This window comes from Lissotriton vulgaris, unplaced genomic scaffold (genome assembly GCF_964263255.1).
Source record: "Lissotriton vulgaris unplaced genomic scaffold, aLisVul1.2 SCAFFOLD_2034, whole genome shotgun sequence".
NCBI classification, from domain to species: Eukaryota; Metazoa; Chordata; class Amphibia; order Caudata; family Salamandridae; genus Lissotriton; species Lissotriton vulgaris.
In genome coordinates this window covers 265,011-292,219 of record NW_028243712.1, presented here as the reverse complement: position 1 = coordinate 292,219, position 27,209 = coordinate 265,011, and the positions used below count along the sequence as shown (strand labels likewise).

General features: G+C 45.8%; 1 long non-coding RNA gene across 1 annotated transcript in view; it reads right to left on the bottom strand.

Annotated features, from left to right (window-relative positions):
• Positions 1–27,209, bottom strand: part of LOC147668247 (uncharacterized) — a 320,115-nt gene that overhangs the window by 136,042 nt on the left and 156,864 nt on the right. The window lies entirely within an intron of this gene.

The window sequence follows — 27,209 nt, the reverse complement described above, 5'->3', positions numbered from 1 at the left end:
CTTTTGCTAGCAGGACGTCTAACGCAAGACGGTTCTGAAGCACCATGGCCCTTATCGATTGCATCTCTCCTTCCACCAGCATTAAGGATCTAGCAGTGCTGGCAGACAACCTGTCTACGACTGTTGCCAGTCGCCTAATTTTGACATCATTGAGGATCAGTCCTAAAATAGGAAATGCAGCTCCAAATAAATCTCCAACTAATTCTGCATCTCCTACATCTCTTCTCCCTCTTGTCGAGGCCTTGCCCTCGATGATCTCTAAATCTTGGGCATGGTATATTTTGGGAAAGACAATTGCCAAGTAACATGATCCATACCAGTTATCAGGTAGTCTCACGTAGGCATTTCTTCCACATACAAAATATACATTTGGAATCACTTGCATTCCTTTCAAGAAATCCTTTGTGTAATATTCTAATCTGAAAGCATGTTCACAACTGACTTCCCCCACGAATACATTTTCGTAGTACGTTTTGCTTCTGTGAAGACATAACTTCCCTCTCTGCGTTTTATCCAAAGCTATTGGACCACTACTACCCTTCCTCTTGTGTGCCTTCTCTTCCTCGGTCCAATCTGTTTTCCATTGTCCTGATTTTTTCAAAATCTTTTGCCTTCTGTATCGATCATCCACCTGCCCTATAAACTTCTTCTCGACTTCTGACACTTTGCATGTCAGGTTATTTCTGGGGGCATGTGAAGTATCTAAGGTATCCCAAGGAATGAAGAACTTGGCCAATCTGTCTTCACTCTTCCAGTAGTCCCACTTGTTCATTTGCTTGTAGTTTGGGACTTCTGGTAACACTGAGTCATAATTAGAGAAATAGTATTCAAAACTATCTCTCCCATAAAATATGCTAAGCAATAAGCTACATGTAATGCCATATGTCAATGGGAGGTGATGATATCTAATGCCTTCATCTACAGACGCCGGCAGTTGCATGCAGACGTAGCAATCTTTGACATCCATGGCATCCACGTATTCATACAAAAGTTTGGCATAAGCATTTGACCTAAAGTCGCCTTGGGACTCATCCATGTGTAACCTACGGGCTTCTGCTGCTAATAACGCTTTCTCATGTATGCTTTCTCCTGTCTTACCAGCAACAGTGGGTCTTGGCGTCACTACAGACTTCTCGCCTGGTACTCTTGCCTCTCTCTCATGTCCCACTACATATGATACAGTAACTACTAAAGCTATTAGAAGTATCACTCCTACTATTAGTGTGCCTATTATACATTTGGCTCTACGATTCGGACTACCGGCCTCCATTTCTTCAGACAGTATGATTCTTTCTCTCTTATTTCAACCCACAGTTCTTTTCTTCTTTATTCCTTTACAGTCTCTCTTGATCAACCAGTCTTTTAGAATCACACAATTGGAAGCTGGCAGTCTCTTTTTGCAAAAGTCCTTTTGAAGCTTTAACACAGACAACCCTAGCCTTTCTCCGTCAACTGATAGGAAGGTCCCTAAGATTCTCTGCTTCCTAGGCGCTAGGTAATCTTCTTTTTCTTGCTTATTTACAAAGTCTTTAAGCATCTACGATCAGGCTTGGGCCTGCAGCTTGAATAGCATAGTTCAATATCTCCAGACGAAGAATGTGCTCTTCATGGCTTGTTATCTTTGTTCCAAAGTCGGGGAATTGCAATTCGGTGAAAAACATGTGCTTTAACTTGCTTAAGCGGGGAGGGTTGGGGAGTGTGAACGTTAGTGACCCTTCTGCTTCGACTCCGGGCACTAACAGCTGTACTTCTACTGTGATGATGGGTTCAGAGCTGGTCGCCAGCACCGCTCGTATCCTCCCTGTCTCTCGTTCCCCAGACATTTGTCGCCAGATATGTCCACTCAGGGGTGGCGTATCTTCTGCTGGGCACACGTGCTCTTCTTGACCTTCTTAGATCTGGTGCTTCAGAGCCCTGAGCACCTTCTTCCGGGTCTGAGTCTTCAGATATTGGAGCAAGGGTTCTCTCTGGAGTTGACCTCAGGCTTTAACTCCTCCTCTGCGGCCAGCTGGCCTCTCCACGCCTCACCCTTCTGCTCCTTCTCCTCCTGCTTTGCTCTCGCTCTCTTTCAGACTGGTCGGTGTCTGATTCGTACTCCCAGCTACTTTCTCCTTCGGTAGCGTTGTCCGTTTTGCTGTTGTACTGACCGTCTTCAGCCTGGTCAGACACGTTCCCAGCTTCTTCTGGCACCTCTACAGCTTGGCTGGCCCCCTCTATGGCTTCTCGGTCCTCAGCTGGACTTCCATCCGAGAGAGGAGCTGTTTCTTCCAGAGGTGCTGGAACCCTCCGCGTATGAGACGCGTGGATCCAGTTGGGCAGGCCTCCCACCTTCACTGCAGTGTTCGTGATCAGGATGATCTGGTAGGGCCCACGCCAACGAACATCTAAGCAGCTTCTTCTTACGTGCTTTTTCACAAGCACCCAGTCTCCAGGGCACAGGTCATGGCACAGGTCCTGGCACGACGGAACCTCGGCAGCCTGCACCTGAAGGGACACAGAATGAATGGCGTCAGACAGCCCCTTACAATAGTCCAGGATCATATCATCTGTGATGTTTAACAGTGCAGCAGTTGGTACTGATGGCAATCTCATTGCCCTCCCCATTAACACCTCATGCGGTGACAGTCCCGTTCTTCTGTCTGGGGTACTACGGATACTCATAAGGACCAATGGCAGAGCATCAGGCCAACTCAGGGACGTTGATGAACACATTTTGGCAATTCGATTCTTGATAGTGCTGTTTATCTGCTCCACAATTCCCTAAGCTTCTGGTCTGTAACTACAATGCAATTTCTGGTCTATGTTCAGAGCCGCACAAATCATCTTCACAAGCTCACTGTTGAAATGGGTTCCCCTATCTGATTCCAAAGAGGCCGGTACCCCGAATCGTGGTATGAGTTCCCTAAGCAATAACTTGGCTACAGTGAGGGTGTCACACCTGCGTGTAGGGTATGCCTTGACCCATCTGGAAAATATGCAAACAACCACCAGGACATAACGAAGGCGGTTGCACCTTGGCATTTCAATAAAGACCAATTGCATCCTATTGAACGGACCTCCAGACCTCCCTATGTGACTCAATGCAACTGGTGTTCTCTTTCCTACGTTCAACTGCTGACAGGTCACACAACGCTGGCACACTGCTTCTGCTGCTACTCTAAACTTAGGGTTGTACCAGGTTTGCCTGAACACCCTCAGCATAGCATCTCTCCCCAGATGTACTGGACCGTGTATCTGTCTGGCCATTGGGTTCACCATCTCATTGGGCAACACTGCTCTTCCATCTGCTGAAACCCAGAAATGCGCCTCACCTCTTACACATCCTGCAGTTTCCCACGTTTGTTTTTCAAAATCGGGTGCATTTTCTTGCATACATTTTAACTCATCCCAACTGTCTACAGTTTCCAATATCATTGCTAATTCAGTTCTTACATTTATTCCACCCACCTCCACCTCCGTGAAAGAGTACCCTTGTTCTGCACAATATCTCGCGACTTCGTCGGCATATCTATTGCCTTGTGACACGAAGTCCATATTCCTGGTGTGGGCGGTACATTTTACAACTGCAATACCTGCTGGACATTGCAAAGCTTCAAACAGCAACCGCACAAACTCTCCATTACGGATGGGTGAACCTGAAGAAGTCATGTAACCTCTTTGAGACCATAATTGCCCGTAATCATGAACTACCCCGTAACCATATTGGCTGTCGGTGTATATGGTGACTCGAATTTGGTTGCTTGCCAGGCAGGCACGCGTCAATGCAATAATTTCAGCTACCTGAGCGGAGTGTACTCCTTCCAGGCATCTGGCTTCCACAACTCCAGTAATTGTACAAACAGCGTAAGCTGCTCTCAACTGCCCAACATCGTCTCTTACACATGAGCCATCAACAAAGAAAATTTCATCAGGGTCAGTTAGTGGCTCATCCACGATGTCGGGTCTTGGTTTGGTGCATAGTTCAGTCACATCAAGGCAATCATGGTCTGTACATACATCATCAATGTCACCTGGGTGTGGCATCAAGGTGGCAGGGTTCAAAACAGAGCATCTCTTGAGGGTCACGTTCTCTGCTGCAAGAATAACTTGCTCGTAGCGCGTGAGCCTGCTATTGGTCAGATGCTGTGTTTTGGTCCTGGTCATTAACAGTTCAACCGAATGGGGCACATACACCTCTAACGGGTGCCCCATCACGATGTTCTCGCAACGTTCGATACGGACACCTGTTGCAGCAACGGATTTGAGACATCCGGGCAACGCTGCGGCTACTGGGTCTAAAGTAGCCAAGAAGTAGGCAACTGGTCTACGGGTATTCCCATGGATTTGGACCAAGACCGACAAAGCACAACCCTCTCTTTCACAACAGTAGAGCAAGAATATTTTATCGTAATCAGGCATTCCCAGAGCAGGAGCACGACACAGGTCCTCTCTCAGCTGCAGGAACGCCATCAAACAGTCCTTGTCCCATGGTACCGGATCACTCACCTCCTTGTGCGTCAGTTTTTGCAAGGGTTTTGCTTTCAGTGAAAAGTTCGCTATCCACTGTCGGCAATACCCCACCATCCCTAGGAACATCCTGACCTCTCTCTGTGTCTTGGGCGCATTCATCTTCATGATCGCCTCTATTCTGTCTGGGGACACTTTCCGTTTTTCCTTCTCTATTCTGTGCCCCAAGTACTGCACCTCTGTCAGGCAGTACTGCAATTTTCCCGGGGATACCTTGTGCCCATTTGCAGCTAAGTGATTTAGCAAAGCAATGGAGTCTTCCCTGCAAGCCTCTTCAGTTTCTGACGCCACAAGTAGGTCGTCTATGTACTGGACCAGAACTGACTTCTGGGGCAGCACTAGACTTTCAAGGTTTTTCTTCAACAGCTGGTTAAAGATCGATGGGCTCTCTGTATACCCCTGTGGGATACGACACCATGTTAATACGCGACCTTCCAGCTTAAAAGCGAAAAGGAAATGGCTCTCCTCGTCCAGAGGGATCGAAAAGAAAGCCTGGCAAAGATCTATCACAGTGAACCATTCAGCTTGGAACGGTATCTGAAACAATATCACTGATGGATTCGGTACCACTGGACAACATGAGACAACTATGTTATTAATCTTTCGAAGATCCTGCACTATCCTGAATTTCCCATTGGGCTTCTGCAAACCCATAATCGGGGAGTTACACGGACTACCCACGATTTCTTTCAGTATTCCCTGCTTAATCATGGACTCGATCACGGGCTTTATTCCTGCAATCGTTTCTGGAGTCAATTTGTATTGGGGTGTTCTTGGAAACTCAGCATGCGGTTTCACGATTATTTTCACTGGGTCTACTCCCTTTACCAGTCCAATCTCTTCCCCAGTGAAATCCCACACTTCTGGTGCCACGGTCTCCCTTAGATCCCATGGGAGCTCATCCACTGTCAACGTGGGATACAGCTCCACAAATATTCTCGAGTTTGCGACTTTGAAGTCAGCATCATCATCATTGGTCAATACCTCCACTCCTTGCGGTGTGCAGTATATTGTACAATTTAATTTACACAAAAGGTCTCTTCCTAACAGACATACAGGACTAGAATCGCAAACCACAAACTGATGCTCATCGCTGTACTTCCCTATTTTCACCTGTACTGGTTCTGTCAATGGGCTTGTTATTCTCCTGTTTGCGACCCCCACCACTTGGATTGTCTCTCCAGACATGGGCAGGCCTGGAACTGCGGCTGATCTTATCGTGGATCGGGTGGCTCCTGTGTCTACTAAGAATGTCGTGGGGCACCCTGCCACTTCGGCCTCAACGTAGGGTCCCCTTTGATCCACATCTAAGGCTGCCCCGAGGGTACAGTCTTCTCTCTCTACTCTCTGTCCTGTTAAGGGATCAACATAATAGCACTCCTCTCCTCCTACGAAAAGAGGCATTTGTCTATAGGTCTTTCCAGTTGTCCCTATTCTGGGTGGTTGAGGGAACTGGGCTCGCGGAGCTGGGGTCCCCCCTTTGACCACCTTTCCTTGGTACGGCGTTACCCCTCTTGCTGGAGGGCTTTGAACCTCTTCCTCCTCTACTTCTTGTTCTCCAATTTCAACGTTGTAGGGACACTCGCGTTTCCAATGTCCCACCTCGTTACACTGGTGGCATCGGGTCGTCTTTTTCAGTGCAGCTATATCTACCCTCGGTCTAAAGGTGGAGTTCTCCTCATTGCCCTTGTTCTGACTATACTGTTTCTTACCCCCAGTCCCGGTTCCCTGTTGCTGTTGCTGCTGCCCACCCTTACCAGCTGACTGCATCTGTACCACCATCAGCTTTTCTTTTAGCTTCTTTGCCTTTGAGTCTATCTCATCACAGCAGTACCTAGCATATCTCAGAATTTCATCCAAAGGTTTATTTTGCCAACAAATCAAGTGTTGCTGAATCATTAAACTAATATCCGGTCTCAAACCCAAGACAAACTTAGACACAAACTGCCCTATGTCTTTCGGGTCCATTACATCCTTCCCGCTATATTGTTTAAACGCCTTCAGCAATCTCTCATAATATTCATGAACTGTCTCTCTGGGTTCCTGTCTAGTTCGATCTATTTTGACCCAATCTATGTCCTGCATTGGCACCTTGTCTTTCAGCCAAGTCATCACTCTCTCGTATTTTACCATTACTGTCTCGGACGGTCCATTAGTCCGTGCATCTCTCTCTGGCTCTGCTGTGGGCCACTCAGCACTAACCTTACATGCTGTCCACAAGTCTCCTGGTACTACAATGTCAAACAGCGTGTTTAAGTCTATCCATAGAACTTTGGAGATCTTTACGAACCTCTCCACCTGTTTGTACCACTCTACTGGGTTCTCCCTCAATTTAGGGAAGGAGTTGGTAAAGGCTGCTAAGTCTCCCCTACTCCACGGCACATGCACATAGTTCCCGTTTGCAACCTCACGCAAAGGGTATGCCTCTATTCTCTGTAGTCCTCCCTCTGGGGTCATCCCAAGCATGTGCCGACTTAGTGAGGTCCTATGGGTTTACCCCGGTGTCCTACGCCGATGACACCCAACTTCTGTTCCCTTTTAAAACCTTCACACCTGATCTGCTAAAATCCTTTGCAGAAGGCATGAGGGTAGTCTCAAGATGGATGGCTGAGAACTGGCTACAATGTAATGTGGGAAAAACAGAGGTCTTGCTGTTTGGAGAGGCGGTGACTCTGTGGTCCGATGAATGGTGGCCGGTAGAACTGGGCCCAGTTCCAATTCCAAAGCAGACTGTGAAAAATTTGGGAGTACTATTTGACCAGGCGTTGACATTTAAACATCACGTCAACCAAGTCGCCGGCACTTGTTTCAGGGCTATTGGTCTGCTGAAAAGGGTATTCCCCTATCTACCCGACAACCATAGGAAGACACTAGTCCAGGCACTAGTGATCAGTAGATTGGACTACTGCAATGGCCTTCTTTTGTCAACTAATGAAGGCCAAATGAACAAACTGCAAGTAGTCCAAAATACTGCAGCGAGGCTAGTCCTTAATGCTCCATCTAGGACTCCCTCCCGACCCTTACTGGTGCAACTCCACTGGCTGCCAGTGCGGCAACGCACTAAGTTTAAAATTCTGTGCACCATTCATAAATGCCTGATAGGTAAGGGCCCCAAATATCTTACAACTGCCTTTCTACCCTATGTTCCAGCCCGCTCTCTACGGTCCAGTAATCTTCACCTATTACAGGTCCCTAAAATAAAAAGGTCCCGTCAGGGAGGGCGTGCTCTGGCATACACTGGACCCGCCCTCTGGAATTCTCTTCCCCCTACATTAAAAAGTATTACAAACCATTTAGCTTTCCGCAAAACTCTTAAAACTTACCTCTTCACCAGTGGCTAATCTTCCCCCGGCCTTGGTTACTACTGGAAAGACCTGGCACACCTGTATTTCTCCTTCAAATAGCAAAAGCGCGGAGATACCCCTTCGGGAGTCTATTCAGGCGCTATAGAAGCACATAAAATAAAATAAATAAATAAATGCTTCTCCTAACGGTCCCTTTCTTGGACCACCTTTCTTCCCATTTATCCAGTGCTCTCCATGTCCTTATTCCCATGATCAGTTCCCTTATGTGTGTTTTTAATCCTATTGTTCTTCTCTCATCTAGGTCCTGATCTGAATAATGTAGCCTATGGTTACCCTGCAATGCCTTGGTCCTTGACAGGTCTACCATATATTTTCCTGCCAGTTCGACTAATTTCTCATGTGCCACTCTCGCTTTCCGAGTGATGTCCTTTGCCATGAACAGTATCTCGTCCTGTTCGTACATCTCCATTCTTTCTAGTGGCAAGGTACCATCTACTATGTCATCCAGGTCTGATTTTAAGCTGGCGACATCAAGTCTCTTGGCTTTTATCTCGGCTCGCAGTATGTCTTTTTTAGGGGGTTCACTAGTCTCTCTCCCATCCCAACTCCGAGTCCTACGCTTGGGCTCAGGAGAGTTAAGGAGAGTTCTCCCTTGTTCCCATCTCTCTAGGTCCCATGCTCGGCCATCCTGTCTTGGAAGGTGGTGAAACACGGGCCTGTTTCCCCCAATCTCATTTTGTCCACTCTCTCTGTCCTCTCCTGCTCCCTGGTAGGATTCCCTGCTGTTCTCCCTTCTGTCGCTATTTTCTCGTTGCCTAGTGTCACTCAAGATTCGGTAGGTTCCTTCTCGGCTCCCCATCTCCCCAGGACTGCGTTCCTGCCCGTAGTCACAGGGGTTATGGCGAGACCTCTCGCAACTCTCCTTCTGCCCACTATTGTCAGGCGCATAGTGGGTGCACTTAAAACTGTTCCTGTATTCCTGCGTTCTCCTATCCCCTTCGCTGTGAATTCTACGAGACACCCCCCCACACTCAGGGCTCCTGTCTTCCAGGTCTGATCTACCTCCACTCCTGGTATGACGAGTGTCTCCGCTACCATCCTGACCTTTCTCGTCCCACTGCGGACTGCTTTCGTCAGCCCCACAGTGAGTCCGGGTCCTGCTATCCTGGCTTTTCCTACCAGCTTCCGCTGCTATGATGCTCTTGTGAGCCTCCACTGCCTCATCCCATTTCTTCATGTACTCACTTAGCTCCTGGAAGGATTTCCGTCCTGATCCCCTCAGATCCTCCGGCCATCTAGGGCCCCCCGGATCTCCTGTTGGATCTACTGCTGTATGTACTGGAGTGCTCCACTCCTTCGGTCTTGGCAACTGACTTGGGGAATTGATTGTATCGTTCCTCCTTGCCATCTCTGCTCTCTCCCTGTCCGTTCGTACCTGTTCCTCCCCTCTTGCTCTCTCTGGGTCATAAATCGATACTATAGGACCTATAGTAACAGGTACTTGCAGGGCATCTGGCAGCGCGTAGGAAGTGGCACACTCCGTTTCTGGCACTCTTTGTACCACAAACCTTACGACTACCTTCTGCACCGGACTAGTTTGAGACAACTCTTTACTTGCCGTGGGATCCCAACCTGTAGTGGGAAGCGGTTCATACTCCCCTATGCTAGGCCCCCCTTCCCTGCATGGTTCGACATTCCCTGTCTCTTTATTGTACGGGGGTGGCCTATCTGTTAATAACCTATTTATCAGGCTGTCTTCTGTCTCGCTCTCCTCATCTTCCTCGAATGGGCTCTTGTTTCCGGACACTTCTAATACTGGGTACAGTTTGTTTACTTCAATGTTATGCACTCTCCATCTTTTAGCATCCGCATCCCATTTGGCATCCTGCACTGCTCTTACCGATCGTTTCACCCTTTCTTGTCGCCTATTCAGGTTCCTCTCGTGCGCTGCCCTAATCCATGCATTGAGAGCTTCAAACTGGGTCGGTCTAGGCATAGGTCTCATTGAGGTCATGACTGCTTTTAATCGGTGTAGCACCTCTAATCTGAACGTCCCGTACTTTGGAAACGTCAGTTCCTCATTTCCTTCCGTGATCTTACTCCACTCTGAAATCCACAATATAGTGTGTAACCCAACATTTGCCGCCATATAATAAGCCGGCGTACCCTCCGGCGGGGCTTCTTCCCCTTCATAAGATCTCCGTCTCTCTCTTTTAAACGCCGCTCTTAACCATTTAAAACATTTCATGATTAAACGTACGATTTCCAGCCTCACTATTCTGTTTACTTCCTGATGACAATCCACCAATCCTAGCGCGGCTTTGCTAGCTGGCCTATCACAGCGCGGTCTTGCTCCGGCCGGCCAATCCCAGCGCGGCACTTTGACGTCACTCGTCCCCGCTTCGCAGCAGCACCCCTCCTTTCTCAGCTCGTCTCCCGGTCACACATGCGTCCCATTCATACACCGAAAAATGACTACTTCCGACCAAGCCGTCACTTCTCTTGACTGTACGTCCACAGTCTATCTGTAATTGTCACCACAACTGACGAAACGTCCTCCGTCTCTGATAGGTTGCTTACACACAGTAACTTCCGACCAGCGTCCGTTACTCACGCACTCACTCTTACGTTCCCCCTATCTCGGTCCTGCGGGCGATCAATGGTACCTCATGACCCCCTTCACACTGGTTGACAATTACTCTGGATGTCCGATACACCCGAACCACTTAAGCTCTCCTTGAACTTAAGATTTGCACCGGTTGCGCGCGCTCACAACCTGTTCCACAGTCACTCTACAGGCATTCAACTCCGCCAGACATTACAACATAGATACAACACAAAAACACCGCAATCTAACACGCATGACCCTTTATACTCACTCTCGACCGATTCTGCTGCTTTTCTGTCTCACGTCATCCGGACCTTCTTCGGCGGGCGGTTCTTCCGATCATCGATCTCTAGGGGCCTTGGGGTAATCTAACCTGGCCTAGATCACCTTCCTCAAGAAGGCAACCATCCTCTATAGCTACCAACTGCAAGGGCGAGATTGTAGATCTCTATCTTATCTCTGTAGATCTAAACCCCGTTCTGGTCAACTGAACCTTTATTGCCTGTCGTTGAGGAAAGAAAGTGCATCCAATACCAAGTTAGTTGCTCAATAATGGGCTTGACTCTGGAAAAACCACAGACTACTTCTAGCTTTTAAAGTTTTATTATAGAGTCAAAGTTAACTGCAAGTACAGGCATCTCAAAATGAGATTCAAAAGATATATGGGCACCACTACAAACATGTGCTCTCGAAAAGCCCTCAGGCGAGCAAAGAACACGACTAGAACTAATTCCAAAATCAAAAGGGCTGCAAGCATCGACACATATTGTGATCTCTCCGTCATTTACAGCAGGAGGGAAAGGTTTCAGGTTAGGCTGTCCCTACCCTGCTCTGGATGGTATCCCTACTTAACAGAGTCCCAACCTACCAAAAGGTGTCAGCTGTGAATGTCTTCCTAAGAAGATCACCCACTCTTAGTCTCTAGGTGACAACCTATGATCTCCAGTCATGACCCCTCTCTGCCTACCCATCCGCTCTCTAAAGGGTCCTCAGGCATCTGCTCTAACTCCACCCCGGGGTGCTGACCCTAATACAAATCACAATAATATTTGAGACGCCCCTCGTGAGACGCCCCTCACGTGGTGACGATTCTGGCTTTTTCCATGTTGCTCTTCCTCTGGGCCTCGTGCGTTAGCGTTGACCTTGCTTCTCAGACTCTTCTCCGGCCCGCCGATACCCCCTAAAACATTCCTGAACCCTCCTCCATGTCTGCACCCGTCTCTTGAACAAAGTTCTATTCATCCAATTATTAATTGGATCCCCCTCACATTTGCAGACAGACATCCGTAGCTGAATCTTCATTCTCATAGACTTCTAACAGAAGCTTGCAACATGTTTTCCTGACACAGTTCGGCCTGTACCAGTACGTGCAAATCAAAAATCCTTTCATCATTTCAGGCCTACAACCCTTTCGCAAGTTAACTAAAATAGCATGTTAGCGTCTTTCTCTGGCATAATAAGAAAACACATCTATGGAATATAAATCTAATGAATAAACAAATCGGTGTAACATTAGTGCAATCCATGTCTATGCAAAGCAATTTACGTTTCTAAACCCCTCTGACCTAGCCATAAGGCCCGTTCCCTTCTATGCCTTACAGCATGACATTTTTCCATTAGCAGCTACATAACATGGATCACGATTAATCACTTCTAATAAAGGTATACATTTTCACACATGTTTGCATTAGTTCCACTTCTATATGCAATCTCTAGATTAACTACACATTTCAAGGTATAGGTGAATATATTTTCAGCACTCGTAGCATTTCTCTTTATGATTTGTGCGTACTACTTGCAACTCTGGTGCACTCATACATTTTGTTCAGTTTACGCTCTCTCACTAGGAAGTCAAGCATCCTTGCCCTTGACATGAGCGGGGCCTGTGACGCGGCCGGAAGAGGCTGGTGTGGCTCATGCATGCGGGGCTCCCATGAGGAAGGGAGAGCCCCATGGTAGCGGTTGAAGTTCTTAGAAGTCCTGGGTGAAGTGGAGAGGCTAGGTCTGTTTCTGCAGGCGCTCCCGTATGCTGAGGGAGCCCCTGCAAGGGGTCGCCTGGGAACCCTGCGCAGGCCGCCGAGAAGACAGGAAACTGAGTCTGCAGAGCAGCCCGGTGAGTGGGGCTGCACGCTGGCACTAGCGAGTGCCTGTCCTGAGCGGTCCCACTATTGCGGGACACTCCATTAGGGCATATTTTATTGTAAGCGCCAGTGTGCTGCCACGTCTTGGGCATTTGGTGTATTTGACGCCGTGAGGAAGGGGGATAGGAGATGTGCACATTGCGTGATTGTACATGGTGAATGCGCACGTTAACAGTTCCAGTATGGCCTGCGAGTGCCCATCTCCTGTCTCACTTGAGAGGCAAGTAGACGACAATAGGTCTCGCTGGCGACAGCGCTTCGCGCTGCGTCGCCAGGTGCGAGACCTAAAAAGGATTTGATGCTCTCAATAATTTAGCTTGCATCGTGGGTGGGTTGTGTACCATTTGTGCAGCCTGCTCGCTAGTTCTGAAACATGCATTTGTAAATAGGGCCCTGAATGTTGGGGAAGCCTACTCACACAACACTACGAACTACTGATGCAGAACTGGATATATGATAATCTGGCCCTTTGGATTTAACGCACTTTGCCATGGAGTAAAATTTTGAACAAAGTGTCATTATTGAGAAGCAGAAACTGCCATTTTTAGGCTGAAACTACATTTCTCTCCTTGCAGGAGTTAAGAGGTACCATCTCTGCCCAGGCTCAAGGAGACAATTAGCTAATGATGGTGTAAAGTGCTGATCAGACGTGGCTATGTATACTGTAGTAAGCAAAGGTGTCCCAGCTCAAACAGCCATCAATACAAAACCCTTAACGCAGTGATCAATGATAGTAGACCTTCCTGTTAAGGAGATGCACATGCAAGTTAGTAAATCTTATACTTTTCTCTTTACAATTAACTTTATGATTCCATACTAGGTTTTAACATACAAATCGTGGATCAAATTCTACAGATCCAATTACAACTATCACTAAAGAAAATGACTCAGTTGCCCTGAATTAGATTAACCTTTCCAATCCCTTTACTGCAACACAATGGTTAATTAGCACATTTATTTTTCAGGGAACAGGAGAATTTCTCATTGTTTCCCTAGAATACGATTTCGAAAACATTTTTCTTTTACTGTTAATCTCACTTGCCTCCCTTACTGCAAAATAAAGGCACTGCTTGTTCTTACATCACTTGTTTTACTTTAGCAATTAATCAAACTGTGTCACTGAACACAGTCACTGATTAGTATTCAGTGAGATCCGACCTTTTTAAAAATATACCATATAATTTCTGAGATTCAACTTATACCTTCTCAAATTTGAGAAAATATTGTAAAACAAAACCGTAAGCAATTCTACACCAAGTAATAGGCATCTTCAAGTGTGCTATCTATACCTTTCATATCATGTACAAAGCAGGTAAGCACATTCAAACTCCCAGAAACCTCTGAACGCTCTGGAAGACGTCACTGAGTGGTGAATAGCACAGCTGTACACAGGCTGTCTAGAGTGAACAGTGCTCAGCAAATCAAAGGCCTGGCAGTGCTGAAGGGAGGGGCCTCAAATTGGAATGCGTCCCTGATCTACCTTGAACCGAGGACCCAGTTAGGATTTCCCAGTTAACTGCACAAGGACGTCAGGGGCCGAATAAATCATTCCAGCCCATGCCTACCCATGAATTAATAGGGGTTCCAGTTGCAACACCTTAGAACAGAGAATAACCTACCAAATAATTACAAATTTATTTGGCACAGGTTTTCATGAGTCCAGGGAATGTTCACAGTTTAACTTATCAATGGATCCTGTAGCATATCTGCAAAAATAATGAGGACAAACAATCTTTTTTCCTTTTATCGCACGTCTATTTGTCTTGTATAGTCAGTCAAAAATTTACTTTATTTGGTTTGTCACAACCATAATGCATACATGTACAAAATTTCAATTAAAATAGCAAAAGTTTAAAATTCATTTAGTTAAAATGTGTTCTTTCATTCTTTAATTAGACACTTTATTCCAGACCCTATCTGTAGTCTGTTTCTGCTTTTTGAAACTGAGTCTCTACAAAGTTCATGAATTTTACCCCGCGGAATATTTGGATGTTTGAACCTGCTCCCATCCAGCTGGTAACTGCTTGTCTGCAGGTGCAGATATGTAACATATTAAAAATTGGTTTCAGTAAAGTTTTCCTCTTTTCTTTGGAGGACTCACATGTACACAGGAGGTGGCACAAGGTCTCACTGTGGTAATCACATAGTCTACATCTTGGACCCTGGTGTGTGTCCTTCCATGACGGGATCAAGTCTTTTGAAAAATGGTCACCCATTCGGAGGGCCATAAATTTTGTTTATAAAGATAGCCGGAAGTGCGACACGAGGTAGGGTTGTGGTTTTAATAGTTTGTACGAGTTTAGAATGGTCCATGCATGTCGCTGTATGGCCAAAGTCTATCTTCTATCAAAGTTAGAGCTTTTGCATTTAGCTTGCAAATCTTTTTAAAGGATGATTCTTCTGGTTGACTATTCCAGATCTCTATTTTGAGGGTTTCTAGTGACACTCGCAGATCACCCCATGAGTTGGATTCCTGTTGGTCATATTTTTTTTAATTTCTTGCCAACATAAGTTATTTAAAGATCCTGTTTCCGCCGATCTCAATTTCCAGCACCATTTCACTAGGGCTGCTTTCCTTTGATATATTTGATTTTGCAAGCCAAATTCCAGCCTTATTTGTGCCGGGGCTGATCCTTTGTATAGGTGAAACACGGATTTGTATACTTTTGTCTGGAGGGTGTTTAGAATGGCTGCTTCTTTCCCATGCCATATTTCCAGTCCATATGAGAGGGATGGTAAAACTTGGGCTGCCATTACTTTTAGCAGGTGGTCGTATGATGGGCATTGCAGAGTCTTTTGTAGGACTCTATACACAAAGCTCAGTGATTGTGCTTTTGCAGCGATGGTTCTTTTTTGGTTTGAAAGGGACATGTTTTTACTTATTGTAACCCCCAGATATTTGTAAGCAGTTGTTTGCCTTTTGTGTACCACTTGAAAGATCGTCTGCTAGTGCCCGCCAATCTCACTACTTTTGTTTTTTTGGTGTTTAATTCCAGGCCTTCTCTGTCGAAATAGTCTGTTAATTCGGATATTGTTCTTTGTAGGCCTATCGGTGTTTGGCTTAAGACTACAATGTCGTCCGCGTATTGGAGGAACTGGATGCTTTCATTAGCCAATTTTGGCGGGTGTCCGTTCACGTTCTTATGTTGATCTTTCAAATCTGCCAGATATATATTAAAAAGGCTTGGAGAGAGCACGCAGCCCTGTTTGAGGCCGTTTGTTATTTTTAATTCTGCAGATAATCTTCTTCCGTCTCCCTGCTTTACTTTTGCCCATGTTCCGCTATATAGTGCCATTATTGTTTCCATTAATGCTGGCGGAAGCCCCCAAAGAACCAGTTTTTTCCATAGGCGTTTTCTTGGAACTCGGTCGAAGGCGGATTTCAGGTCTATGTAGCAGGCTAATAATCCGGTCTTCCTTTTACCTGCTCCTTCGATTAATGACAAAGCTGAAAGATTGGTTAAGCAGCCCATGCCTTCCCTAAAACCAGTTTGGAATTTGGGTTCTATTTTATTGTCATTTATCCATTGTCGTAGTAGGGTCAATATACAAGATGAAAAAAGCTTTGCCTCCACGTCAATTAAGGCTATTAGTCTATAATTCCCGGGTTCCATTCTGCATCCACTTTTGTGTATTGGGTGGAAGATGTTTCCTTGCCAGGACAGTGGAGTCTTTTTCTTTATGAACATAATTAAATAGTGGTGTCAGATATTTTGCCCAGAAATCGGGGTCATATTTGAATAAGACATTTGGCATTCCATTTGGGCCTGCTGCTCCTTCCGCTTTCATTTTTCTTATTAGAGCGGTTAATTGTTTGATAGTTGTCAGAGGTGCTTGTTCCTCTTGGTCAGTGCTTTCTTGCTGGTCATTTTTCCTTTGTCCAAAAACGGTTTCTTTTTGTTCTTGACTTTTTTTTAGGGTTTTTAGATATTTCTTTATTATTTGGGTAACTATGGATATTGTATAGATTGTCCATATAAGCGGCCCATGTTGTTTCGCTTATTCCTATGTTGTGGTGACCACCAGCTCCTTTCGATAATTTATTAATTATGTTCCAAAATTCTCCACTATTTGGTAGCTTACTTGTTCTTAAAAGATCTTCCCAGATTTCCTCTGTATGCGATTTTTTCGCTTTTCTGCAATCCTCTTTATATTCTTTCCTCATTTTTTGTATATCGTTATCTACTTCTTTTCCTAACCTTTTTTCTGCAGCCTTTATTCTTAATTTGTTCGCGATTTCCCTTTTCTTGTCTCTTAGTTTAGTGTTATGCCACGGCTCTTTATTTGCTTTGTGTCCATAAATTACTGGTGTGTTTACCGAGAATTTTCCTAACACAAATTTATGTAATTTTTCCCATTTGTTGTGGGTGATTGATTTTCAATGGACTTCAAATACTTTTCCTGTTCCAGTACTTAGTCCATTATCTCCTTTTTTACAGGACCCTTGCTTTTGATTTTCTTCAGTTTGTATATTTCCAGGATTGCGGTGAGAAATTCTATTTGTGTTTTCTCTTCAATAGATTTCCTCATTATAGTCTCTTGTGGGGAATGATCACTCTCAGGTCGAGTTTGTATTCCAAAATGTTCTATGTTCTTTTTTAGTTCATTACTATTTGTATTGTATATAGTCTACTGTCAATTTCACCAATCACTACATGTCACTTTTTTTCACCACAGTCACCTATTCCCTACTGCAATTGAATTTGTAAATTGTGATAGCCTCGAGTATTTGATACTTATTTTTTAACACACTATTGAAATCAAATTTTGGTGTGTGTCATTTTATGTTAATTTATTTTCGTTCACAAATCATCTGTATATGTGTCAAATAAGCTTTTGCTCCTCGAGTACTCTAAGCAATTGAAATCCCGATAGTACCAAATGTTTTACTTAATACTTATAACCAGGTTCTCAGGGACACCGATTCGCCCCATTCTTTTTTCTAATATACTATCCGGGGAATTTAAAGCAGATGTTTACCACCTGCCTTGAGCAGATGGTAAATATCTTTATAAGAGCACATGTGATTTGTGGTGTGATGAGCAGGGAGGCAGGAGGTCCCTCTGAATAATGGGAGGCTGTGATCCCTCTGATAGGAGTGGGGACGGAGAGGTGCAGATCTTTGTGTAAGGAGCATTGTTGGTTCCACTTGTAGTGTTGGAGGGGATGGTCAACTCAGGACTGGGCTATGGCTCTCTCCGCCCTTCTCTCAGCCATAGTTTTTCTGACTGTCGATCAACACCTAGTAAAACCAGGTATGGCATTTTAAACCCAGAAACTCTGGCCCAGAAACACTAGACCATTGAGTTACCAGGTGCATCCCATGCAAGGATACTGCTTCAGGTGATGCGTAAAGTCTAAGTGGTGGGTTAGGTTGTACCTCAACCATAAAACACCAATGAAATAGTGGGTTTTTGGACACTAACTTGTAAAAATCACAGAACACAGAGTGTCTAGAATTGCTCTGGCACGTGGAAGTCATCAACATACCAGTGTGATGTGATGAGATTAGGTGCTGGTATAAATCTATTGGAATGGTGAAAAGACAAAGGTAGGAAGTAGTCCAAGCATGGAGCCCCAAGGGTCAGATGCTGCAGCAAGGAGACTTGGAGGCTGCGATGACTTGGATGTTCAATTTGCATGCCTCTTAGTCCCACCCAAACTCTCAGAACAGTTTTATTTTACTCAGACTATTACAATTCAAGGTCTTAATCCGTATAAGTAGACGACTCAGAGGGTCATGTTAGGCAGAGTGAATTGTTAGACTAAATGCTAGATTCAAAATGGTTCTTTTGAGCTATTTCTAAACTTTCGGATGTTTTTACACTTATGTTGGAAATTTGGATAAACATTTACCATATCAAATGTATAAACAAGGAGGAATATTTAAGGCACATGAAATTAAAGTGCAATTCAAAAACTAAGCCAGAAATCTCCAGATTGTATCCAACATCTAAATACTATGTATTTAAAATACTAAATTGGGTATTCATTTAAAAATAACTCTTGTAAATTAGAAAGAGGCGCATTAATAAAATGAGTTCAGTGGTACATACCAAGTTTACTGTTCAAAAGTTAATGTCATATCCCACAACTACCAACTCTGAAAGCCAAATTTATCTTCCTATCTGGGAAATACAAGCCATGGAAATCATTTTCCAATTACATATTCTAGGCTGTGTGGATCTAATTAACTCACGTAAATTGCTGAGAAAATTCCCCAATGAGCACTGTCCAGCTTTAAATATTTCTAGAAAAAAAGTCACGAGTTAAACCTGGCAGCTGTAGTCCCTGCCAGACTCACTGAAGCTACTTTTCTGTCCCAGGCTCACTACCCCATTTCCAGTGGAAGGTGGCCAACTCTTTTTGCTGATATGCTCTTAAACTAATTCTTGAGTAGAGGGACTCGCTTCAAGCCAAGGAAGAAGGTTTATATTTTGGAAAGAGCTATTTCTTATCAAGAGCGCCTCAAATTACTCTGCATTTTACCTGCAAATGACTTTCAGGAATTTAATCTACTAAATTACATATTTTCCCATAGGATACTCCCATAATTGAGACACTTTAGGGAAAATTGGTAATTGGCTTTGACGCTCCAACTCAATTAACATTAAGGACGTTCAGCTTGTGGAAAAGGGAGAACCCTGTGCTCTAATCATCAGCTAATACCAGTGAGAAAAAAATTGCTCAATTAGACTTCTTCCAGTTCTCAATTGTAGAGTTATTCAAGCATCAAGTGCATCATTATAGAAAGTAAAAAGCTTGGTAAAATCAGATGGCAATTCATTAAATGCAAAATGCCTTTTAGAAATTAAATAACCACAGCACATATCAAAATAGTCAAATGAATATTTACAAGCCCTAATACAAAAAGATCATGCTCATCTAACTCGTCTAATATAACAGAATGACAAAGTTAATTAAATGAGCTGATTAAATGAATGAACTCCTCCCACAATCGCACATTTTGTAAAATTTTTCAGACAATAGAAGCATAGTTTCATTAGCACAACAATATGTAAAAGTGCAGCACTAAAATGTTAGTTGCACAGAAAACCAATAAAACTATTAGCTTCCAATCCACCCTAAATAACATCCAATTCCACATCATTTTCATTAGTGATTAAATTGCACAATTTAGTTTCACGAAGGAAACGAACAAAAACATTAAACTTATCCAATTCCAATTCCAAAAATTCTTTATTTCGGTCATATAGACCATAAAAGATGCAGTGCAACATACAGACATTAAAATACATTATTAATAAAAACATTTAAATAAAATCCTCTCTCCCAGCGAGGGATAATTCAGAATTTCATAAAACAAAGTTCAGGGGGCTTCAGTGAATCTTTTCTTTCTGATCAACCATATGGCCATAAGAAATTTTGAGACAGCGAACACAATGTGACCCAGGGTACTGGTTTTCAAAATCCTGTATGCCTGTGCATACTCTCTAAACCCCAAGTTCTTACATAGCGGCGCTATCCAGTATTTTCTGGGCCTTTGGTATGCAGGGCACACAAACAAGATGTGGAGGTCATCTTCCACATGGTTGTTACAGCAGGGACATAATTTATTGCCCCCATTTGTCCACTTACATGTGTATGAATTAATAGGGAGCGTGCCAAGCCTCCATTGAACGTACAGTTTCCTTGCCAGGATGGGAAAGATAAAATCCATAAAAGGTTCGAAAACATATGAATTTTTGGATTCTAAAAAACGCAAAGTTAAGGTGCCGCTATTTTGAGCGTCCATCAGGTGAGCAAGGGACCTGGCTTTATAGATTTGTGCCAGGGCTTTGCGCGAGATTGATAGGCAACCACGCGCAGGATCCTTCCACAGGTCACGGAGATTGATGGCGGACAGTTCATTTTCCACAAAGTTGAGCCAGGGGATTTTGCCACTGCAGTTAAGACTCATGACGTGGGTAAGATCCTCCCTATAATGATGGAGTTCGTCCGTAGACCAGAGCCTGTGCCAGAACTTCACTGGTTTTGACACAAGCTCCTCAGCAATCGGGGGGAGACCCATGTCCATTCTCAGAGGCTGGAGTGGCGTGGAGCTTGGAAGGGCTAGAAGGCGCCGTAGAAAACTGTTTTCAACCATTGATAAATCCTTCACCACTTTATGCCCCCATAGTTCGCTGCCATACATGGCCGCAGCCTTGGCCTGGGTCTTGTAAGTTTCGAGGGCCGGGCTTATAGGCTTGAAGGAAGAGGAATTAGCCACTTTCAGGATTGCACCCGACAGTTGGGATAATTTGGCCCTAGATCGTACTATCTGGCGGTCCCATGACAGATTTTCCTGCAATGTTACCCCCAGATAAACGAAGGTAGACACCCTCTCAAGGGTGGCGGTCCCCAAGGTGGGATTGGGCCTGGTTTGGATGGAGGATTGAAGATCATAAACTTGGTCTTCTCTGTGTTCACTTCCAGCCCATGCTGGTGACAGAAAAGACCAAATCCATCTTAAACTTATCACAATACACTTTTCTGCACAACCATGATAGCAAACATATTAACAGAGACTAAGCCCAAAACTTTGTAACGTTTCAAAACACATCTCGTCAGCTGAGGAAGCCAGAGAAAATGTTACTTTACACATAGATATGGCTGTAGCTGAATTACAATCATTTTCTGAAAAGTAAATTAAAAACAGTGCTTGTGCATAACATTTAAAATATTTTTTAATAATGTGGCCTAGTGCGACCTTCTTATGCTAACTGAATCAAACCCATGTTAAGCATTCTTTTTTAAATAAATATTTCTTACATTGGTTTAGGAATACCTATAAATTGCATATTTGCTTATCTCCTTAAGAACCTTTTTATAATCCCTTCTAATCAGAGAATGAGATCAAAACTAGAAAAAGACCAGGACTACCTAACTGCTACTAATAAGTAAAACCTGCCTTGCCTCCTGAGAGATAGCTAAGGGAGATGTTCCTAGCACTAGCACGAATCTTGCTTCCACTGTCTTGTTCCAGGCTTTTGGAAGACAAAATTTATGAACAGACTTCAATGCTACAGGAATCTTCATCTTCTCTTGACAGCTTGTGTGGCTTGTTGGGAAATTTGCTTCCTGAAAGCAGAGTTGTCAATCCAAGAAGGCTCTAAATCATAGGGAGGCTACTGACCACTTTGAGAATTCCACAATGCTTGTTGAAATACCGGGGAGACTTTGCACACCTTTACCAGGTGAGAGATCTGTTGACTATTTCGAATAGTTCCCAGAGAATAAAGATCACTGGAACAAGTTCATAATTAGCAGAAAACAAATTCTGCCTTAAAACCTCAATTTAAAAGCTTTATGCCTTTGTGGGACAACAGGAAAAAGCTCTACTTTCATTGGAACGGAGAAGGGTTAGGCCTTTATCAGCCCTCCTTAGTTTGTTTTCTAAGACGACGAATGGTTCCCCCCAATCGTAGCTTCCTTATAAATCATAACATGTATTGGCAATTACAATAGGTCCGGCTTTAACGGAATGTTCTAAGTCGATGTGAAGCATTACATGTAAATAGCATGGTAATAGATATGTTTTTGTGTCAAAACTAAGAACGGTATGATAATATTGATGTAGGTTAAAAGGTCAGGTGACAGTTGCACTGTCGAGCCAGACCTAAGAACTTCAAGTAGGTTAATGATAGTACATCCTCCAATCTGTGATACCAACAGAGAAAAATAACAAATAATCTAGCTATCGAAAGCACTTTAATAGCATTAAGAGGTCATGTGACCCTGAAAATTCAAGCTCAGGCAGCTCGATAAACAAAAGGAGATCAAGCACTTTTTTGTAGAAGCACGTCTGCCCAATCAAAGCCTGTACTCCTGAATCCCAACAAGTGGGTGGAGCAAATGCCCCTCGCTATTGATGCGAACATAATTTTCTGGTGCATCCATGCTGTTGATCCAGACCATAAAAAGGGCAAACATAAAAAATGCAAAATTGTTTCCAGGAATAAATCAACACATTTTTAAGACTGACAAATTCGGACCATTCTAGGAATTCCACCTAACTGTTATGGAGGCTAGGAGAAACAATTGATTTTTAAAAAAAAAAAATCAAATGAAGCCTTCTCGACAGCAGGGGTACACATTCCATTCAGATACACCCTACACCTACTCTTTCCATCTAAATAGCATCTGCCCGTACTCTTAACAGATCTTTTATTACAAAGCAAAAATGAAATATTTCATACACTACGTATGTAGATATGGGGACCTTTAGGTCTCTTGGCCAGGCATTCAGGTGCAGTTCAGTGTAACAAAACCCATTAAAACCTGGGCTATGTGGATGTATGTGCAAACAAGCATCTCAATTAAATAGCTCTTATAGGTAAAACAATTTTACCAGTCTAAGCTAAAATAAGGTAGTAGTAAGTACCTCTAATCAGACCAATATCGCAAAGCATCAACTCCATCCTCAATGAAATTATTGTGGCACAATCGCCCAAATGTAAGAATGCTCGACAAAAACTATTCTCTGTTCTTACTAAAAGATCACATTTGGGGGGCGTGGCTTGTCCGGCTGCCAGATGGCCGCACTTTAGTGAGCTCTGCTGGCCAATCTTCACAATCCCGCATACCTCCACTTCAATATCCTTTCCAGCTTCCCCACGGCGAGGGAATAGATTGCAGCCAATTCTGCTTTTCTGCTCAGCTGGGCGGCTGTGCTACGCGGTTGTGAGGCAGCGCCTGGCTTGCGATCTGGCTCCTGTGTGGGCTGAGACGACTTCCTCTGGGAGCGCGCGTCCTCCTGGCGCTGCCAGCTTCAGGCCGAGATCGGAGATCTGACCAACGAGTTCCCAATGAGTGGCGCCACCTTGGGGGTGCTATTGCTGGCATGGTTTGGGGTCCGCGGGCCGAACCACTGGATCCGGGACACCGCGGCCTTGTTGCTGCCAGTTTGCCTCGCCTCCTTCTGGCCATCTTTAGTGGCGGCCGCCTCTGTCTGGACCCAGTAATGGGGGCGGCGGTGCCCCACGCTTCCTCGCAATCCTTGCCCCCTAAGTGATGTGAGCCCCCTCCTGCTGGCCTTCCGCTGAGCCCCTGCAATGCTGGTACCCCCGGCGTCACTGCTACCAAGCCGAGACTTATCCCTGGCGGCCAACCCAAATTCTGCCTTTGGCCTGACTGCTATTTGGCCCAAGCTTGTACTGCTCCAGCGCCACATCGACTGGCTCCTGTGTCTGGGGAAAGAGTCCGCGGGTGCACATCTTACAGAGCCTTGGCCTCGTGGTTTCCCAGCGCCTGCCTTGTGTTGGGACCTGCATCGGGCTCCTCTGAGGCCCATCTCCTGGCTCCTGTGATTTGCGGTGAGGCCATGGGTGCATACCTCGCTGGGCCTTGCCCTTGTGGACTCCCAGCGCTGGCCCTGTGCTGGACCCTGCATCGGGCTCTTTGGCGCCCCATCGCCTGGCACCTGTTACTTGTGGTGAGGCCCCAGGCGCACACCTTGCGGGGCCTTGCCATTGTGGACTCCTGGTGCTGTCCTTGTGTTGGGCCCTGCGTCTGGATCCTGCTGACTGCTGATAGATGCTGTGACCTTTGCGGGGGTGCTCCGGCATTCGGCGCCCTCCTCCTCCTGTTGCTGGTGCATGGTGCTGTGGGTACCTCCTGGATGCTGCCTGATTGGAGGGTCCTGCCTGTGCCTTGTCTCCCCGCCTGGGGGGCTCTCCTGTGAATGCTGCGAACGTCGTGGGATTAGAGGTGTCCACACCTGGCTATCTACTCCTGTGTGGTCTCCCCCTGGGCCATCTCTCCTGTGTCCTTGGTGCCTTGCTGGGGTGCCCGGGGCTGCCCATTGGACTGCTGACCTCTCTCTACTGCAAGTGGTGTCTGTGGATGCAGATTCGCTGTTCATTGGACAGACCCACTGGCTTGGCGGCCCTGACCTTTCCCATCGCACCGGGGGTCTACCCTCTGGGTCACGGCTACTTCCTCTGTGAGGGCTCTACTGCACTATACCTCGCCTTGTGATACCAGCTACTGGGGGGCAGTTTGCTCCTTTTCCTTCTTTAGCATCTCTTGTTGGTCTTTTTCCTGGTCTGCTGGGTCTTTCATCATGGGGAAGACTGACCCAAAGCAACCCAAGATTGCTTTTGATCTCCAGAGGTCTTCCCGACAGGACGGAGCTAGCTCAGAGGGTGCTGACTCTGCTGCCACGATGGATGCCCCCCCCCCCAGTCGCGATGATGATCTAAAAGCCATAATGCTTGATGTCAAGTCGACCATGACTGGTATCGCGACCCAACTGGACCAACTCTCTGCCCGTCTGGACTCAGTCAAGGCCTGTGTTGACTCTCATGACAATCTCTTGCTCCATGTTGAGTCCAGGGTGTCGGACGCTGAGGATGCTACCATCCGAGACCGTCAGAAACTTCTTCAAATGGATAAAATCTTGGCGGTCATCCGGGAGAACAACGAAGACTTGTAGGCCCGCTCCCATTCGGAGCAACCTCCATATTATAGGCCTTCCGGAATCCGCCAACATCTCCAGAATGGAGGACTTTGTTGAACAGCTGATAAAGGAACTCTTCGGTGATGCTCTTTCTCCAGTTTTCATTGTGGAGTGCGCTCATCACTCCCTTGGCCCGCGTCCAGGTCCCGGCCTTGCTTCACGCCCCATCATTGCAAAATTTTTTAATTTTCGGGATCGGGACGCCATTCTTCGTGCGGCACCAGACAGGGGCACCATTAATCATCAGGGTAACAAACTCTCCTTCTACCTGGACAACACCCTTACTGTGCAGACGTCCCATAGGGAGTACCTCCCGGCCAAGAGCATTCTTCAGAAGCAGGAGGTTTCTTATTCCCTGGCCTACCCTGCAAAACTGAGAGTCCGTCAGGGGGCAAAAACACTGGTCTTTCAGGACCCAAGGGAGGTCCTCTCCTTCGCCAAGAAGCTTGACAAAGCGACCTGCTCCTCTCATTTTAAATCTCAGACTGACAGTGTAGATCGCTTAAGTGACAACGATTGAAGTGTGAACATTGATTTTCATTTATTCTTGTTTTGTGTGATGCCTAACACCACCTAAGCTTGGCCACCCTGCTTCACTGCAGGGGTGTGCGCCTAGCCCTGCCATGCGTCCACGGGATGATTCCCTATTCCAAAGTCTGATTTCCCTCTCCTAGTTGTGGGTTCCCAGGGTGGTGTGGGTGGGTTACTTAGCCTAATGGGGGGGGGGGGTTGGAGTGGGTGCGGGGTTCAGGGGTATTTGGTTGCTTGGGGGTGGGGTGGGGGTGGCAGGAAGGGTCTTTGACAGATGGTTGGGTTAGGATGGGGTGGGGGGTTTCTTCCTGGGGTTCTCGGTTTCCCTATGTTGGAGTTGGTTTCAGTTCGCCACCATATGTTTGTTGAGTACTTTTTTTTCACAAGTCTTGTTTTTGACACTGTACTGTGCTTCCTGCCTTGCCCTGTCTCAAGTCACAGGTAATCCCCTGTAGGTGCACACATTGCGCCTTTGGTTCCCCCCCCCACCCCCCCCCCCCCACCCCCCCCACCCCCCCCCCCCACCTGGCGTGTTGCAACTCCTGTATCTGGGTTCACGGGGCATCATTCCTGCTCATCTGCTGGCTCGCTACTTGCACAATATCCCCATGCCGACCTGCAATTGAACGTCCCCGCTGTGTTGCTTACACCGGTCTGCAGTGCCTCACACCTGCGCTACCTATCGCTGCATTTGGGACCACCTTTTCAGGACTGCTGCTTCTGTTGGTGGCCCTCCTGGCCTGCACTGCATAGCGTTACACTCTCGACCACCTCCCCATGACTGGCGTTGTCTGCTAGATCTGGAATGTCCGTGGTCTGAATGACCACCGCAAGGCCAGAAAAATCCACTCACACTTACAGAGACACGGTGACCTTATGCCTCTTACAGGAGACTCCTCTTATGTCTGGATCACTCTCCAGACTCCAAGCACGCTACTGGGGGGAATCCCACTCTTCTACCTACTTGGCTTATGCTAGGGGGGGTTTCCATTCTGATACGCAGGGCTCTCCCTTGGCACACTGGCCAGGCATTTATTGATCCAGAGGGCAGGTACGTTATCCTTACTTGTGGACGCCAATGGCAGCCACCAGTCAGTCCAAGATGGCCACTGTGTGCATGGATGCATGCGTTGCAACACATGCATGCGCACAGTGATATCTTGGGAAGTTTTTTCATGCTCTCCAAGAGGGCCTCATTGGGGAGGGGGGGCACCTTTGACCAGCAGCTTTGTTGGCAGTTTACTTTATTTTTGTATCATGCCAGATACTTTTTATATTTATTACTTTAGGAAAATGGGTAAGTATGCAAGAGTTCAAAAATTGAAGCGAGAATGTTCCGCGTTGTAATATGTGGGTGGGACCCAGTGCTTTAGTTGTCAAATGAAGGAGTGCAGTGCCCAAAGCTCCTGGGCAGTTGCAAATAAATGTCAGTGCACCGAACAACTAGGCTACATAGTCTTAAATCCCCCTCATGTCTTCTTAATAAACTACCAGATGCCTACCCCTTTATCTCATTCTCGCAGTTACATTTTCTCCCTTTGTGTCGGGTTTTCTGCCTATTTCTTACTCTGCCTTTACGCTCTGAGTGAATTTTCTCCTCTGTATTATGCAGCAGAATGAGTGCTGTTCCCCAGAAATGAGTGCCGGAGGCCTCCACC